The 17,466-nt window shown below is 44.9% G+C and overlaps 1 long non-coding RNA gene across 2 annotated transcripts; it reads right to left on the bottom strand.

Moving 5' to 3' along the window:
* Nucleotides 1-1,884: 1,884 nt before the first annotated feature.
* Nucleotides 1,885-4,874, bottom strand: LOC114005643 (uncharacterized). Of its 2 annotated transcripts, none has more exons than XR_003547475.1 (3): nucleotides 4,794-4,874; nucleotides 3,228-3,389; nucleotides 1,885-3,029 (listed from the first exon to the last, which is right to left on the bottom strand). It is a non-coding gene; the product is annotated as an uncharacterized LOC114005643 (long non-coding RNA). The 2 variants fall into 2 exon arrangements; XR_003547474.1 differs by having other exon boundaries at nucleotides 1,885-2,468.
* Nucleotides 4,875-17,466: the final 12,592 nt, after the last annotated feature.

Genomic DNA, 17,466 nt, shown 5'->3' with positions numbered 1-17,466 from the left:
TCAGAGAGAGAGAGAGAGAGAGAGAGAGAGAGAGAGAGAGAGAGAGAGAGAGAGAGAGGAGAGAGAAACAGGGAGTGAGAAAGCAAGCCGCCAGGTCTGGAACTCAAACTGTGGTTGACCATGTGGGAGTGCCCAGCTCCTTAACCACCACACCACCTGCTGGTCCTCTGACCTCTCTTCTTGGTGGCAGCTGTTAGTAGCTCTCTTATCATTGTCGTAACTGACATTTATATAGCACTTTGCTGTTAGCCCTTAATTCTTATCACACCTCTGGGAGGTTAATATGATCATTACTCTCACTTTACATGTGAGAAGCCTGAGGCTCAAAGAAGACAACTGATATATCCAAAATAACATATCTGAAAAATGATCTATCATTTTATTTTTTGCCTCTGGTTCACAAGAATCTGTATGAATCCAGGGCTAGCGGGTGGTATATTAGGGTGCTGGACTCCCACAGGACTGACTGCTGTTCGAATCCTGGACATGGCAGCTTGCTTTCTTTCCTTCTCTCTCTCTCTCTCTCTCAGATCAAATGAAAAGATAATGACAATAAATAAAATTAAATAAAGTAATTCTTTTTTTTAAAAGAATCTGTATGAATTCACTTAAGTGGAATATATAATACATTTAGAATGGTGACCTCTCTTCCACCCTCACCCTGCCCTCACTCCCATCCCTAGCTGTGAGGCCTCCAGGCATTCAGTGTCTCAGCTCACTGCCTTCTCTTTTTCCGCTTGGAAAAGAGAAACGAGGCAGACTACTCAAATAGTCAATATCACTAAGTTCCACAAGGGACTCTAAGTGTAATCCTTAGAGATTGATGAATTCCTACAAATAGAGTCCAAGCCAGATACTGGTTGAATTGCAGATGTGGTCTAATGGTCCAGGTTTTGGCCAGGTTGGGAGGTTTTGCTTTATGGATCTTCCACTTGGGGTGTTTGTTTTTGTTAATTTGCTAGAGGGCACATGCACTGGCTGAAGAGGTACAAAGAGGGAAAGTGAGAAAGCGCTTCCCTCCCCACCATGGAGGATGGCTGTGTCACAGTCCCTTTTTCTCAACTTCTCCTTTCAGGATTTTGGGCACACGCACATATGCCTGGCATGTTTCTTTCTTTTTATTTATTTATTTTTTGAGAGGTTTTTGCTATAGGGCGCATGCACTCGCCAGACAGACAGACAGACAGAGACAGAGAGACAGAAAACGAGAAATCCCCCCCCGAGGGGGATGGCCATGCCACAATCCTTCTCCTCCATTCTCCTCTCGGGATCTTGGACACGCACGCACATGCGCCCGGCGTGAGTTTTAAGCCACCGGGTCCAGGATGTGAACTGCGGTCGACTACGTGGGAGTCCAGCGACATAGTCATTATGCTAACTGCTGGTCCCTACCTGACCATAGGATCTGGGACCCAAACCACACAGCCATGTGGGATCCAGCTGCTCCAATCACCGTGCCACAGCTGGCCCAGTGTGGTCTTCTTCAAGTTTGAAAAGATACGGGCACTGGGGCTGGCAGGTGGCGTGGTGATTAAAGACGCTGAATCAGCCACATGGCTGATGGAGGTTCAAGTCTAAGACATGGCAGTTTGCTTTTTCACTTTCTTTCTCTCTCTCTGTTCCTTTCTGGCCAAATTAAAATAAATAAATAAATAAAGTTACATATGATAATTTTTTAAAGAATTATTTTATTTAACTTTATTTATTTCTTAAATTTGGTCAGAGAGGAACAGAGTGAGAAAGAAAGAGAGAGAGGGAAAGTAAGAAAGCAAGCTGACAGGTTTGGGACTCAAACAATGGTCGGCCATGTGGGAGTCCAGCACCCTTTACTGTCACGCCACTTGCTCGCCCCATAAGATAATTAAAAAAGAAAGAAAGGAAGAAAGGAAGGAAGGAAGGAAGGAAGGAAGAGAGAAAGAAAGAAAGAAGGAAAAGATATGGGCACTTTGAACATGATGGATCTTAAAGTTGAAGTTGAAGGGCTCAGGTGTGTTGTACTACAACAGGCCTAGGAAAACGGAAAGGGAGTTATTAAAGTGTCTTTGGGAAGCATCCTCTTTGAGGACATCTCTTTCCAGATTCTTCCAGTGGGCATGGGATGGGGACGTTATGACTTCCCAGGGAGTGCGAGTCATGATACAGGAGTAGGTAAGGAAGAGAGGCTTTTCCCTCCATAGTTTGAGACCACACACTGACGACTTGGCTGTTCCCGCATGAATCAGCCTCCGTCCAAGGCCCCTTCCTTCTCCTCACCTGGTTGGAGCCCCCTATACTAGACATACAGATCAGAGCTTTGCAGGCTTGGGGGAATAGCAGATGGAAAGTCCAAACGGCCAGCCCCTTCTCCCGGTAAGTCTTCCGTCTGTCGTCTGCAGAGCCAGGCTCAAGGAGATACAAGGCAGAATCCTGGAGGTTGCGAGCAGCTTCCCGTAACTCAGCCCAGGTCCCAGAGACATGCAGAGAAGGTCCTGAGAGCAGAATGAGCAAGAAGGGGAGCTTGAGGGGAGACAGGAAGAGAAGAGAGGAGGGGTAAGAACCAGATAAAAGGCAGGAGATCACTAGGGTCTGGCATTTGCTCTCCTATCCAAATGTTGCTTTAGCCTCAAAGAAGCAACATTCTGCAACTGGCTTGCTGTTTATTTAAAAACACGCAGACTTTGCAACCCGCCTGGAAAGCTCTGAAGGGGCTCCTGATAAGGGCAACGTCACATCCCAGCAGCAGGGCAGTAAATCGAGAACATGCAGAAACATCAAAAAAGGCCTTCCTTGATCAGATGTTGTAAAGAATTTGCCAAGTCTGCAGATAAGGAGCTCGCTAGCTAGCGCCTGCGAGGCCCTCAGAGTAGGCCCCCTCCCCCTCTCCCTTACCTTCTGCTCTCCAAATGAGCAGGGCACACAGAACGGGGAGGTGGGCAATCCCTGGGTGAGAGGCCGCACAGGCCATGCCATCAGGGCCTCTCCTCCCCAAGCGCTCCGAGTGAACTTGCCTTTCCTTATCGGTCTCGAAATACAAGGCAGAGACTCACCAGCTGCCAAGGCAAAAGGCTATCATAGAGCAAATACCCGAATGAGAGAGACATGTTTGAGAAAGAACAGACAGCATTTTCAACATATTTAGAGATCCCAGCCCTTGTCCGGCTTCAGCATCCCTTCACCTGAGCTTTTACCAGTAAGAGGTATCAAACAGATTCAGGACTTTATGGGAAGGCAGGAGTCAGGCTTCTTACCAAGTCCTTTCTTCATGTGCTGGAGCCAGCCTGGAGACAACCATGCTGAAATAATGGATCTTGGTAATGTTCACAGCTCGGGGGCTCCAAGCACACCATATTTCACTTACTTTGGAGATAGTCAGTCCTTGACCAAAGGGAATATCAATTTTTGCTGAGAATCTGTAAAAATCATTAGACAACGGTGAGAGTCTAAGCGGAGTAGGGTAGGATTTAGAGTTCCTTTTTATAAGGCCAAGTTAAAGCTTCATGAATCTCCTTCCCACTCTCACTTTCAGTCGCCCCTCATCAGCTCTGCTCATTAGCTGAGGAAATGGAAAACAGGATTTCAATTCACCAGAGGGCATAGTGGAGGAACCTAAAATCTTACATGCGACAAGCCTCCAGGGAGTGTCTTGGTGGGACCACAATGAGCCCATCAAAGGGTAGAATGTTTGTTTTTTTTTTTTTTTTTTTTTTTTTTTTGGGGGGGGGGGGGTTGTATAAATTTGAAATCTACAACTAGGGATAGACCAAGTCAATGTTACTAGACCAGCAAACCCTCTTACAATGCAGGAACATGAAGAGGAGAGAAAAACTCTAAAAACAGTGTGAGTGGGGTCACCAGCTCAAAGAATGAAAAGATACTGGGCTTTAGGAGAGAGGCTCTAAAGCAGGGGACCCCAATGGGCCCATCAAAGGGTAAAATTTTTTTTTTTTTTTTTTTTGTTTTTTTTTTTTTGAGGGAGGGGGGAGTTGAAGAATTTGAAATCTACAACTAGGGATAGACCAAGTCAATGTTACTAGACCAGCAAACCCTCTTACAATGCAGGAACATGAAGAGGAGAGAAAAACTCTAAAAACAGTGTGAGTGGGGTCACCAGCTCAAAGAATGAAAAGATACTGGGCTTTAGGAGAGAGGCTCTAAAGCAGGGAGAAGAGAGGGAAGAGAAAGCTGAGTGTGTAAGCACTAAGGTCTCTCTCCCTCTCCACGTAGAAGTGACACATATTTCTGGTGTTCCTGGCTTTTATATGTCCTTGAGATCTAGTCTTACCTAAAACTCAGGACTCCATCTTGATTTTTTTTTTAATTGCCAGAGATGCATGCTCTTGCCAGAGAGAGAGAGACAGGAAAAGGGGGAGTGGGAGTAGAGAGAGAAAGCACCCCCCAGTGGGCATACCCCCCCTTTCTCCATTCTGTTGGGGTTCTAGACATTCAGGCCCATGTGCCCAGGATGTTACATGAGCCACCATGGACACGGTTTGAGTTAGTGACGCCCATGTGGGATACAGTTCCCTTAAGCCCTGGGCTGTGAGGTCGGCCCTCTATCTTTTTTTCCTTAGTTTTTGCCATAGGGCATGTGTGCTTGCTGGCTTGCTGGAGAGAGACAGAGGGGAGGGAGAACTTTCTCTCCCCCGGGGGATGGCCACGCTGCAATCCCTTCTCCTCTATTCTCCTCCTGGGGTTTTGGGCATGTGCATGCACACACACACACACACACAAACACACAGCATGATTTTCAAGCTACTGAATCCAGGATTTGTAGTCAGCCATGTGGGAGTTCAGCACCTTAACCACCATGCTACCTGCTGGTCCCCTATCTTGACTTTTGATAAGTTCTTCCATTTGCCTTGATCATTTTTTCTTCCTTCCTTCCTTCTTTTCTTTTTTCACCAGGTTTTTGCCTTAGGATTTAGGATGCATGCGCTGGAGAGAGAGACAGAGACAGTGAGAGAGAAAGTGAGAAATCACCCTCCAGGGCGCATGGCCATACTGCATCCCTTCTCCTCCCAGGATCTTGGGCACACATGCACACATGCTTGGCATGAGTTTCAATCAACTGGGTCCAGGACTTGAACCACGGTCAGTCCTATGGGAGTCCTAGCAACATAACTGCCACACCATCTACTGGCCCTGCCTTGATGATTTTCTACCCATTACTATGTCTGGGAAATACTTCTCTATCTTCAATGATGTAGCTCAAATGTCACTTCCTCGAGGAAGCCTTCTCCACCATTTCTAGACACTGTGAAGCTCTGTCTCTGCTTAAGCTGTCCATGCCTGTGAACCCCATTGCTGGCACTTACTCCACTGCTCTTATCACTTCCTTTTACGTCTATTCTTGTAAAAAATTTTAAATTTATGTATATATTTACATTCACATTTATCACGGTATAGCTCTATAACGTACAACATAGTTTTTCCTAGCATGAATACAGTGCATATGTGTTGAGTCAAAGACATTACTATATACATTATAACCAACAGTAACTTTTCGCTTTTGTGTCTATTAAATGTTTCATCCAAACATTTTTGTATTCTTTTTTTTTTGGAGAGGTTTTTGCTATAGGGTGCGTGCGCTCGCCAGACAGACAGACAGAGACAGAGAGACAGAAAGTGAGAAATCACCCCCCAGGGGGGATGGTCACGCTGCAATCCCTTCTCTTCCATTCTCTTCTCGGTATCTTGGGCACGCACGCACACGCACCCGGCGTGAGTTTAAGCCACTGGGTCCAGGACGCAAACCGCGGTCGACTACATGGGAGTCCAACGACATAGCCATTACGCTAACTGCTGGTCCCTCGTTTTTGTATTCTTATACCCAGGATATAGATCTTATAAATGTATTTAAAATATTGAAAGATAAATGAGTAAATGTGAGAGTAAAGATGACAGATTCAACACTCAGTCTAGATGGTCTAATAGTAATAGCTGACCAGTATAGAAAATCTATTCGATTTCTGTTTTTATGTCTTCTGATATAAGATAAAGATCTTCAAGATTTAAGCGACAATGGTAACTATATTAAGGAATATATTTGTCTTGCTAACTCAACTCTATAGCATTTATTTACACCCAGGTGCCATATTTTAGAATATCTTGGATTCTCTGACTGGAAAGATCATCTGGCCTAATCTTCTTCATGACTGAAAGAATGTCTTCACCAAGTGGTTGGCCAGCCTTTGATTGAAGCTCACCCATCCTCAGAAACAGGGAGCTCACAACTCAGCAACAGATCACCCATATTTGACCACTTTCTATCAAATGCCAGGGTTTTTTATGGCTGAGTAGTATTCCATAGAGTATATGTGCCACACTTTTTCCATCCATTCATCTGTTTGTGGACATTTAGGTTGATTCACTGTCTTAGTTATTATGAATAATGCTTCAATAAACATTGATGTGCAAGCACTTTTCTGGCTCAACATTCTCCTGTTCTTTGGGTAGATACCCAGGAGTGGGATTGCTGGGTCAAATGGTAGTTCTATCTGTAGATTCTTTGAGGAATCTCCATATTGTTTTCCACCGTGACTGAACGAGTTTACATTCCCACCAACAGTGTAGGAGAGTTCTCCTTTCACCACATCCCTGCCAACACTTATCACTTTTTGTATTTTTAATCTTCACCGTTCTGACATGGGTTAGGTGGTATCTCATTGTGGTTTTAATCTGCATCTCCCTTATGATGAGGGATACTGAGCACTTCCTCATATGATTTTTGGCTATATGTCTTCCTTAGATTTTTGTTCAGCTCATTTTCCCACCTTTTAATTGGGTTAATTCCCTCCCCCCCGAGTAAGTCCCTTGAGTTCCCTATGTACTCTGGTTATCGTCCCTTGTCTGAGGCATATTTGACAAAAAGTATTCTCCGATTCTTCTAGTGAGCTCACAATTTCCTTTTCAAACAGCTCTGAGGGTTTTCTTGATTTAAGATGGGACCTGGTTTACTGAAACATTTACCCTTTGCTCCTAGTGCCATTCCTTCAATTGTCAGAAGTCAGCACGATGCCTTCCTGGACCCAGCCTCTTCCATTCCAGGTGAAACTACCTCCTTGTCCTTCTGCTGCTCATCAGATGACACCAATGCCAATATTACCAGGAGCAGCCCAAGGCAGAATAGAAACTGCTACATTATAGCACAGAGCTGGGAAGGACTGTAACATTTTCCTCATTCTTCTAGTCTTACCAGCTACTTATTATACACTTAAGGAATATTGGCTTTTGTTTCAAGCCCCTTAGGTACAATGTCTCATTTCTTTTTTGACCTAACTCCAAGAAACACGGAATTGCTATAACTCCCATTTTACATTCAATGGAACTGAGTTTTTTTTTTTGGGGGGGCAGGTACTGAAATTTACAGAGGGTAAATAACTTGTCCACTGTCACACAACAGACACTGTATTTCTATTAACACAGCTCATGGTTACTTTTTTGTTTGTTTTATACCTAGAATGTTTTGGCAGCCACACCTAGACTTGACTCAAGTTGAAATATCAAATTTTTGGGGACCAGCAGGTGGCATGGTGGTTAAGGTGCTGGACACATCCACATGGCTGACCACGATTCGAATCCCAAACCTGGCGACTTGCTTTCTTACTCTCTCTCTCTCTCTCTGTGTCTTTCTCTGTTCGAATTAAAAAATAAATGAATGAATAAAATTAAATAAGTAATTATTTAAAAAATTTTTAAAAAGAAATGTAAAAGTTTTTTCTTTCCTTTTTTCTTTTGCTCCTATGGTGGCTTGTTTATATTTTATTCAACTGGGTTCATACATTGACTTAAATTATTTTCCCCAAAGTTTCATTATCATTTTAAAATATTGAGAAAAATACTGAAAGGATAGCACAAGGAACACTGTATATCTACCACCTGCATTCCGTTGTTGCTGTTTGGCCCGTTTGGCTTTACATTATTTCTACTTCGAAATGCTTCCGTCCAAACATTTCAAAGTAGACCACACTTTACCATTGGATTTTTCAGTCAGCCATGTGGGAGTCCAGTGCCCTTAACCAGCACGCCACCTGCCAGCCCCGATCCTGGATTCTTTGTGGGAATATGGAAGAGTCAGATACCTGTAGAGTCAGGGTAGGAGCTCAATTCTTAGGACACATCCAATGGTCAAAGGTCCTTCATTCTCGTCCAAAGGTTTCCGAGAGGCTGGGAGCACTGACTGCTCGTGCAGCTCTTTGCCTGAGAGGAGTGGGGACTGGGGAACACGATGTCTGCATGTCAGGATTTAATAATCCAGACGCATATTGCACTTGCTCTCCTGTGAACCCTGACCTTCCTTTCAAGTTCCTGGCCTCCATGTTCATTAAAAACTCGGGTCGTCAGTGACCTGGGCCCCAGCGTGCTTACACGACTGCAGTCCTTTCATTTCTGCTTTCTCCCGTCAGCTCTGGGGAAGCAAAGCCGCTGGGGTCCAGCAGTGAGAAAATCACAGACTGAGAAATCTGTCTGCAGAGGGACCTCAATGTGGAGAAAGAAGACGGGGAAAGGACAGCTGGAGATAGGAAGTCTGGCCCTGTTGAGTAGGACAATACTGTTTTCATGGCCACCAGAAAGCAGAGGTTGCGGCAAGGAGGAAATTCTGAAATTCTCTTCTAAGGGAGGGAAAACAAGAGCGAAAGAAGCTCTCTCCTGCTGCAGCCCAAAGAGCTTGAGGCCAACCTTTGGGTCAGGCATCCCTCTATGGCCTCCTCTCACGGTTCCAAATTCTATGTCTAGAACTTATCTCCAAATACTTTTTGAAAGGATAACTTAGCTTGTGCTTGTCACAGAATCTTTTTCAAAATGTAATTTTGAGGTCTTGCCCACTGGCTCTGGAATTCTCATCCTGAACCCTAATGGAGATATAGGACTCAAGACTTTGAACATGATTTGACACTTGCCAGGCCTTGACATTGAGTAAGGACATGTGATATGAGAAACGACTCTCTTGGTCCAACAGGGTGTGCTGCTGGCTTGGGATGCAATGAGTCACCATTCTCTGTGGCCTCATGGTTTTAGCGACCACATTTGCAGTGTGAGTAGCTAGGCTCAGGGATATGACCTAATCTTGAAGAAGAGGGTTTGTAGTTATAACCTAGTGCTTAACAATAACCTTAATAAATGTTTGTTGAGCACATATTTGGTGCCACATGGAGAGAGGTGGAGTTGTAGCATGTCCTTAAAAGTCCAGTCCCTATTATTATTATTATTATTATTATTATTAATCAGTTTGACCAGAGAGAGAAAAAATGAGAAAGCAAGCCACCAGGTCCAGAACTTGAATTGTGGTCAGCCATGTGGGAGTCCAGCACCTTATCCACCATATCACCTGCTGGCTCCAGCACTTCTTTTTAGAGACCTTTCGCAAACATCTCACTTCCTATACAAAGACCCTTGTGAAGTATGCATAGCAAACATTATTTTTGTCAGGACCAGCAGTTGGTGTAATGGCTATGTCGCTGGACTCCCATGTATTCGACTGTGGTTCCAGATCTGGACCCAGTGGCTTAAACTCACGCTGGGCACATGTGCATGCGTGCCCAAATCCCGAGAGGAGAATAGTATATATATATATAGATATAGAGTATATATATATATATATATATATATATATATATATACTATTGTCAACTTCATTTTAAAGAAATGGGAATCCAAAGAGAAAAGTGACCACCCAAAGTGAGTCTCTGTGTGAGACACATTTTCAGTCTCTGTGTGAAACACATTTCCACCTTCCCTCTCCTATAAAAAAATACCTATACTTGTGGCCAAAATAACTAGCTTAGAATAGACTAGACCTGTCTATGGGGGCATGAATGGTACAAAGCTGGCCTTGATTGGTAATTGTTGAAGTTGCATATTTTTGGGTATTTGAGAGTTCATTATACTGTTTTACTTAAGTATCTGTTTGAAATTTTCTATATAAAAGGAAGAAAAAAGAATAAATCTGTGTTCTGGGCTATAATCATGACTCTTTGAAACTTTCTTAGTTATATCCTGTCTCTATGTTTTTATTTATTTATTTATTTAGTTTAATGTTTTTGCCACAGGGCTTGTGCACTTGCCAGAGAAGGAGGGGGGTAGTGAGAAATCCCCCGGGGTGGGGGTCTGGCCACTCCCCAATCCCTTCTCCTCCATTCTTCTCTTAGGATTTTGAGCATGCATGCACATGTGCCTGGTGTGACTTTCAAGCCACTGAGTTCAGGACTTAAACCGCGGTCAGCCGTGGTTTCAGTGAGAGTCCACGCCACCTGCTGTTTCTGTCTAAGTTTTATTTTAATGTTTGAGATCTCATTTTCCTGTCTCCAGGATTTATTATTAGAGCTATGATGGGGTTTTAACAGGGTCTCACACCACGATCTCACCCCCAAGCCCTGTAGCCAGCCAGGACTATGGGGGCACCCATGGGGGTGCCAAGTGTGTTCCCGGAGACTTCAGTAAGTACACCCAAGGTCTTCACAGCCGGTTCCAGCACCGCACGGCAGCGCCCCCACTGCCTGTGCCACCTTGGCTGGACCTCCAGTTTTCGTTTTAGCAGTTGAGATCTCATTACTCACAACAGTTGCCATTTACTGAGTGTTTATTGTATCAGACACTCCGTAAGAGCTTTTTTATATGTCTTTCTACTTCATCCTCACAACTACCCTTGGACTAGATACTTTTATCCCTGTTCTGCAGATAAGGAAACTGAAGCTTCCGGAGGACACTTAATTTGTCTGAGCTCCTACCCTAAGTAAATATTAGAGCTGACACTTGAACTCAGGTCTTTCCTGACCCAAAACCTCATCTTGAATTATTTTCACTGCCTCCCTACCTTATAACCTAAGGGGAGACATTCTTCTCTTATAAGCAATACTGCTTGAAATGTGATTTCATTTTCTTATCTTACAAGAACATGGAATTGGAGACATCCTTATCCCCACTTCTGGAAAAATAGGGCTTATAAACAGAACAGCTCTTTCATTCAGCCAGGCCTGTCTGTATCCACCACCCTGAGGGGATTCAAGCACTTAACTTTGTTTTGTAATCTAAGGATGTTGAAACCAACATGCATCTACCATCGGAACACAAGGGTCATGGTGATTTTTTCAGTTCCTGCTAGCAAAACTTCTACAAAGCAGTGGGAGGTAGGTGGATTGGGGTGGGGAGGGAGAATTGCCTTTGGAAAGGATTCAGAGGGGCCAGGAGGTGGTGTGGTGGTTGAGGTGCTGGGTCCCACATGGTCAACTCTGTGGTTCTCATCCCAGACCTGGATGCCTGAAAAGCACACTGGACACATTATGTGTGCATGCCCCAAATCCTGAGATGAAAAGAGATTGTAGCAAGGCTTATCTCCCGGAGGATTTATTTATTATTTTAAAAAATTTATATATTTATTTACATTTTAATTTGATCAGAGAGTGAGAGAATGAGAGATAGAGGGGAAAAGAAAGTGAGAAAGCAAGCCACCAGGTCTGGGACTCGAACTGCAGTAGGACATGTGGGAGTCCAGCACCCTTAACCACTACCCTGGCCCCATCCCTGGAGAGTGATCTCTCTCTTTCTTCCTCTATCTCTCTCCTGTGAGTGAACGTACCCTATGGCAAAAAAAAAAAAAAAAAGAAAAGAAAAAGAAAAAGAACAAAAAAAGAAAAAGGGGGGGACTTAGATTCCATTTCTCTTCATGGATTTACAGAGGACCAACCTTTGGCAGGCAGGGGGTTGGGCTGACCAAGGTTAAAAGACACCAGATACTTGAGGTGGGGCTGAGATGCCTGTACCTCAACTCCTGCCTGATTTTGGCCACGGCCAGAACTGGCCAGGCCTCGCCTCTCTAGGGGCTACCTTCTCCAACTAGGAACTAGGCGAAAGAGCCTTGGGCTGTTATCTACCGCAGTATCAAATATTTAGCTGGAGAACTTTCAGAGCGCTTCAGGGATGCGGGGAACTGTTTAGATATCAGATTCTCTCCTGCCAGGTCAAGCGAACCCCCTGGTGACGAATGACTGTGTTTCCTCAAGCATCTTTCCCAGCAGCGAGCTATCTTACACGCCCTTTAACTCTCCGTCCAGCTGAGAGGCCCCAGGCCTGCGGAAGCTGTTCCTCTAATCCTCGTCTCAGGCTCACACTGCTGCAGTGGGCGCTGGACGATTGTTTACAGAAGATGAAGGCTCGCTGCCTTGCACCTGGTTTCTGTCTGGCCCACGCTGATGGGGATGAAGGATACTTCATTTATCTCAGCCTCTCTTCTCAGGCAGCTCCTGCTGTCATGGCAAGCTTGGGTCAGTGTTTCATTCCCTGATAAGCAGCTTTCTGAAGAGCTGGGGAGAGCCACTTACAGGCTTCACATACCTCTCTCGAGACCCCACCCCAGTTGCCAGGGACAGCTGAGGTGGATGAGGCCGGGGCTGCTGAGGGTTTATATAGAGGGGTCAAGTGGGCCTTGCATTCCACTGATCCGGTGGGCAGGGCATTTTGCTCTTTCTCTATTTACAGATTTTGGAAACAGGTAAATCAAGCACCTGTCCTTTTTGCCTCCAGGGATGTCAGAGAGAAAGGACATCTAGAACAAACTGTTTTATGAAGGGGACAAAGAAGAGAAAGGCCTACTGGGACAGACGTGGCAGGCTGGAAGGTTGGAATTAGGAGTGGAGAGTGAGAAAGCCTCCTCCCTAGAAGCCCCTAAAGATAAAGAGGAGTTCATGATGATAACTAACATTTATGGGGTGCTTACCACACACCCAAGCCCTGTGCTAAGCACTTGATCTCATTTAATCCCAGGAGGTAAATAGTCCTATTACGTCTATATAACACATGAGGAAATAAAGGCTTAGGGAGATTAAGTAAGCTAGTGAGAAGAGGGGCTGAGATTTAAGCACAGGGTAGCTGGGCTCCAGAGCCCTAGGCCCCTAACAACCATGTGGTGGAAGGAAGTAGTTAAGTCAGAAGGTACGAGAGTGTGTGGATACTAATGAGTGTTTAGACCTGCCCAGGTCCAAGTGCTGAATCTTCTAGGCCTCCCCTTGTTTATCTGGCAACATCAGAGCTGTAGCTTACAGAGGTCCAGGTTGGGGCTGGGAGGTGGCCTGATGGTGAAGAGTGTTGGACTCCCACATGACTACCTATGGTTCAAGTCTTGGACCTGGCGACTTGCCTTCTCACTTTCTCTCTCTCGCTTACTCTGTCCCTCTCCGGTCAAATTAAAATAAGTAGATAAAGTTAAATAAATAAATTATTTTATTTATTTTAAGAATTATTTTGTTTAAATTTATTTATTTATTTATTTTAATTTGACCAGAGAGGGACAGAGAGGGAGAGCGTGAGAAAGCAAGCCACCAGGTCCAGGACTTGAACCATGGTTGGCCATGTGGGAGTCAGGTGCCGTTAACCACCATGCCACTTGCCAGCCCCTAAATAAATTATTTTTAAAAAATCAGAAACAGAGATGCAGGGTCTGACGCACCCACTTCCCCTCTGTCTATCCTGGTTGTGGGTTTGAAGCAAGGGAACATTACCTTTGGAGGGAGGTTTCCTTGGCTTCTCAAATTTCCTCATGGTTGAACTAGCAACAATGCACATTTTTCACAGGCTCAGCCAAAAAAGCAAAGTGGCATAATGACCTCTTCCCAGTCTTGCCATTTCTAGGCCTTTGCCACTGCCATCTTTGAGCCCAGCTGCCCTCCTGGTCAAACTGCTCATTCTCCCTCTGCCTAAACAGCCCTCCATTGTAGGTATGTGCCCTTGTGGCTGGTGTCTCTACCAGGGGACGCTGGGTCTTGGAGACCAGAGTGAAATTTCTTGGGCATGTTGGTGCCTAAACAATCCCTTACCTGGTGATAACCCTGTTATTTGAACCTTAAGTGAAGCAGCAGCTCTGGGTAACAGGCTAGACAAAGCAGAAGGCAAAGGGTAATTGTGTCTTTGTCCCTCTAAGTAGCTGAATTTGGGACAGGCAGGAGGCGACAGGGGCCCTGACAGCTTTTGGGGTTGCGAAGAGACTGATTTCCCTTAACACAAGCATTTCTCCTTTACTTGGATAATCTACTTGCTGCCTCCTACCTTCCTAGGAAAATCCATAACCCTTTGAAAACAAAGTCCAATAGTAAATACGGCAGTGGTTGTTTGTTTGTTTGTTTTGTTTGTTTATTTTTTAAAAGAGATTTTTGTTATGGGGCACTTGTACTCACCAGAGAGACAGAGACAGAAAGCTAGAAATCACCCCCACAGAGGAGAAGGCCATGTTGTAATCCCTTCCCCTCTCCGGATTTTGAGCATGCACGCACCTGCACCCAGCGTGAGTTAAGCCACCAGTTCTGGAACTCAAACCACAGTAGACTATGTGGGAGCCCAGTGACGTAACCATTATGCCATCTGCTGGTACTGAAGATCTCAGGGTTTTGTTTTGTTTTGTTTTTTTCCCCGTATGATGCATGAACTTGCCAGAGACAGAGAGAGAGAAAGACACACACACACACACACACACACACACACACACACAGAGAGAGAGAGAGAGAGAGAGAGAGAGAGAAAAGAGAGAGATAGGGAAAGTGAGAAATCACTAACCCCCCAAGGAGATGGCCACATCACAATCCCTTCTCTTCCACTCTCGTCTTGGTAGTGTGGGTACATACACACACAAGTGCCTGGCATGATTTTCAAGCTGCAGGGTCTGGGACTCGAACTTTGCAGCTGGCCATATAAAATCCAGCTGCCTTAACCTCTGCACCACCTACTGGCCTGACAATCTATTTTTAAAGTCTATGTCAAATGGTTGAATAACCCCCTGACACTCCAGGAAGGTGTGTTCTCTCTCCTGGGACAGGTATTTTGAGGCATTTGGGTGAGTCACTGTCCTCCCCTGCACTGGGAACACTGGGATCTTCTGCCTGTCACAGGCTGGGTCTTTCAGCCCACTTAGACACACCCATTGTGCTGATGATCCTGGAGAACCAGGCTAAAGAGTACTGACGGTGCACGTGGTAGGTGCGATACAGGGGGATTTAGAAAAGTTCATGGGAGATGGAATTAAAGCACTTGCTTGTTTTGGTGCAAGACATTTTGAAATCCACACACAATTATTTTCCTAATACACATTTTTTGTGAAAATTTGAAGACTTCTCATACACCCTGGTCATTAGACAATCCTGTTGAAGGGTCAGGAATATCCCCTTTTATAGTTGGCTGTAAAATGGTAGCCAAATGAGGAAGGACTGAGCCCTTTTTTCTTTTTTTTTTCCCACAAGTCAGGAAGAACTGGTCCAGGACTCATGTAATTTGTGTTTCATTCTTGATTCTACACCTGAATTGCTGTGGTGTATTAACAAGAGCTGGGCTAGCTAGTAGTATGATGGTTGGGATGACTTGACTGCATGGTTCAAGTCTTGAACCTGGCGACTTGAAAGACACACTGAGTAGGTGTGCGCATGCACTAGAAATTCTGAGAGAAGAATGGAGAAGGGATTGTGGCATTATCAGCCTTCATGGGACACGCTTTGTCTCTCTGTCCTCTGTCTGTCACTGGCAAGTACATGTGACTTCTAGCAAATTAAGAGATAAAATTATAAAATATAAAATAAAATAAAATAAAATAAAATAACAAAGAGTCTTACTACCCCTGGGCCTCTCCTTCTGAAAAACAGAAGTTGGTCTCATTCCCCATCATGAGAATGTGACGTGGATAAGAACAAATGGGACCACTTAACATAAGTGTCACCTACATTCAAGGCTAGGTGGCTTTGATAAAGGTAAATCTATACCTCCCCTTACACACACACACACACACACACACACACACACACACACCCCTCCATCCCCTGAGTTCTGGGCTTCTTTATTGAAGTAGTCAAATCAGCTCAGAAGACTTTCTGACTACAGGCAGAAAGCACTGACAGATGGGCTTCAAGTTTCTTTCCTACAACTGCGGTTCCTCTCTGACCCCTTGAGGACAGACAGTTGGAGACAGGGGAGACTGAGGTGGGGGGAGGGAGAAGACGCTCTGTTTCACACCCTTCAACCTGACGCCGCCAGGACTGGGATGGTGACAGGCCCTGGACGGCATTGAGAGCAGCTGACTCTGTGGACAAGAAGCAGATAAGCTGCACCAGGCCTCTTAATGAACCCAGCGCCAGCTTCAGATAAACTGTCGCCACTTACTCCTCCCTGCCCTCCCTTCTCCAGGAAAGCCTTCACTTTGCTGTGGGCTTGGAGCAGGAGCCACTGCTCTCCAGGGCAGTTCTGTAGGGAGCAGAAACTTCACTGATCTCTGATAAGAACCTGGTTCGAGATCTCTTAGCTTCAGCCAAATCCAACTCTAAAGGACCCAAGAGAAGCAGGAAACTATATAGCAACTGTCTGAAAATGACAGGTAAAAGCCACTGGGGCGATGTTGATTTAAGAAACAATGTGTTGCATCTAAACATGGTACAGTGGTGAGATGGATCCAACCAGAAAGGTTCTGGGTTTGCATCCAGAGACCTTCCTTATCATGCCGGGTATGTACGTGCCTATGATCTGGGGCTGGCTGAAGCTGGGGGTGGTTTGTGGGAATGTCTGCTTGTCTCACTCTTAGAAGAAAGAAAGAAAACTGAAAAACAGTTACTTTCTTGTCCTTTTATTTATTTTTTAAATTGCCAGAGGGCACATGCACGAGAGAGAGAGAGAGAGAACCCCTCAATGGGGAGTGGTATGCTACAATTCCTTCTCTTATGATTTTCCCTCCTTTCAGGATTTTGGGCATAATTTACATGCACCTGTTTTTCAAGCCACCTGGGCCAGGATTTGAACCGTGTGGATTTGGCTATGTGGGATCCAGCTTCCTTGACCACCAGGCTATGGGGCAGCCACTTTCTTGCTTTTTACGACTCTTATCCTTCATGTCACTTTCAAACCATACATTCTTCCTATTCATAGGAGAGGTAGGTAAATTCTGTTTAGTGATGTGAGAAACCAAATCATATCAGTTGAACAATGGCAAAAATAAGAATAAAATCTGAGAGGACAGCAAGTGGTGTGGCGGTTAAGACTCTGGACTCCCTGGGAACCAGCAGTTAGCGTAATGGCTATGTCGCTGGACTCCCACGTAGTCGACCGTGGTTCGCGTCTTGGACCCGGTGGCTTAAAACTCACGCCGGGCACGTGTGCGTGCGTGCCCAAGATCCCGAGGGGAGAATGGAGGAGAAGGGATTGCGGCGTGACCATCCCCCCTGGGGGGTGATTTCTCGCTTTCTGTCTCTATGTCTCTCTCTGTCTGTCTGGCAAGCGCACGCGCCCTATAGCAAAAACAAAAAAACCTCTCCAAAAAAAAAAAAAAAAAAGACTCTGGACTCCCCCGTGGCTGCCTGCAGTTTGAGTCCCGAACCTGGCAGCTTGCTTTCTCACTTTCCTTTTCTCTCGCTCTGGTAATCACACATGCCCTATAGAAAATTTAAAAAATAATAATGAGTTAAATTAAATAAGTAATTATTATTATTATTATTATTTTTGGAGAGGTTTCTTTTTTTTTTTTTTTTT

This window comes from Tupaia chinensis, unplaced genomic scaffold (assembly GCF_000334495.1).
Source record: "Tupaia chinensis unplaced genomic scaffold, TupChi_1.0 Scaffold144171_1, whole genome shotgun sequence".
NCBI lineage: Eukaryota > Metazoa > Chordata > Mammalia > Scandentia > Tupaiidae > Tupaia > Tupaia belangeri.
Note: the sequence above shows the minus strand (reverse complement) of the source record. Positions and strands in the feature narration are given on the sequence as shown.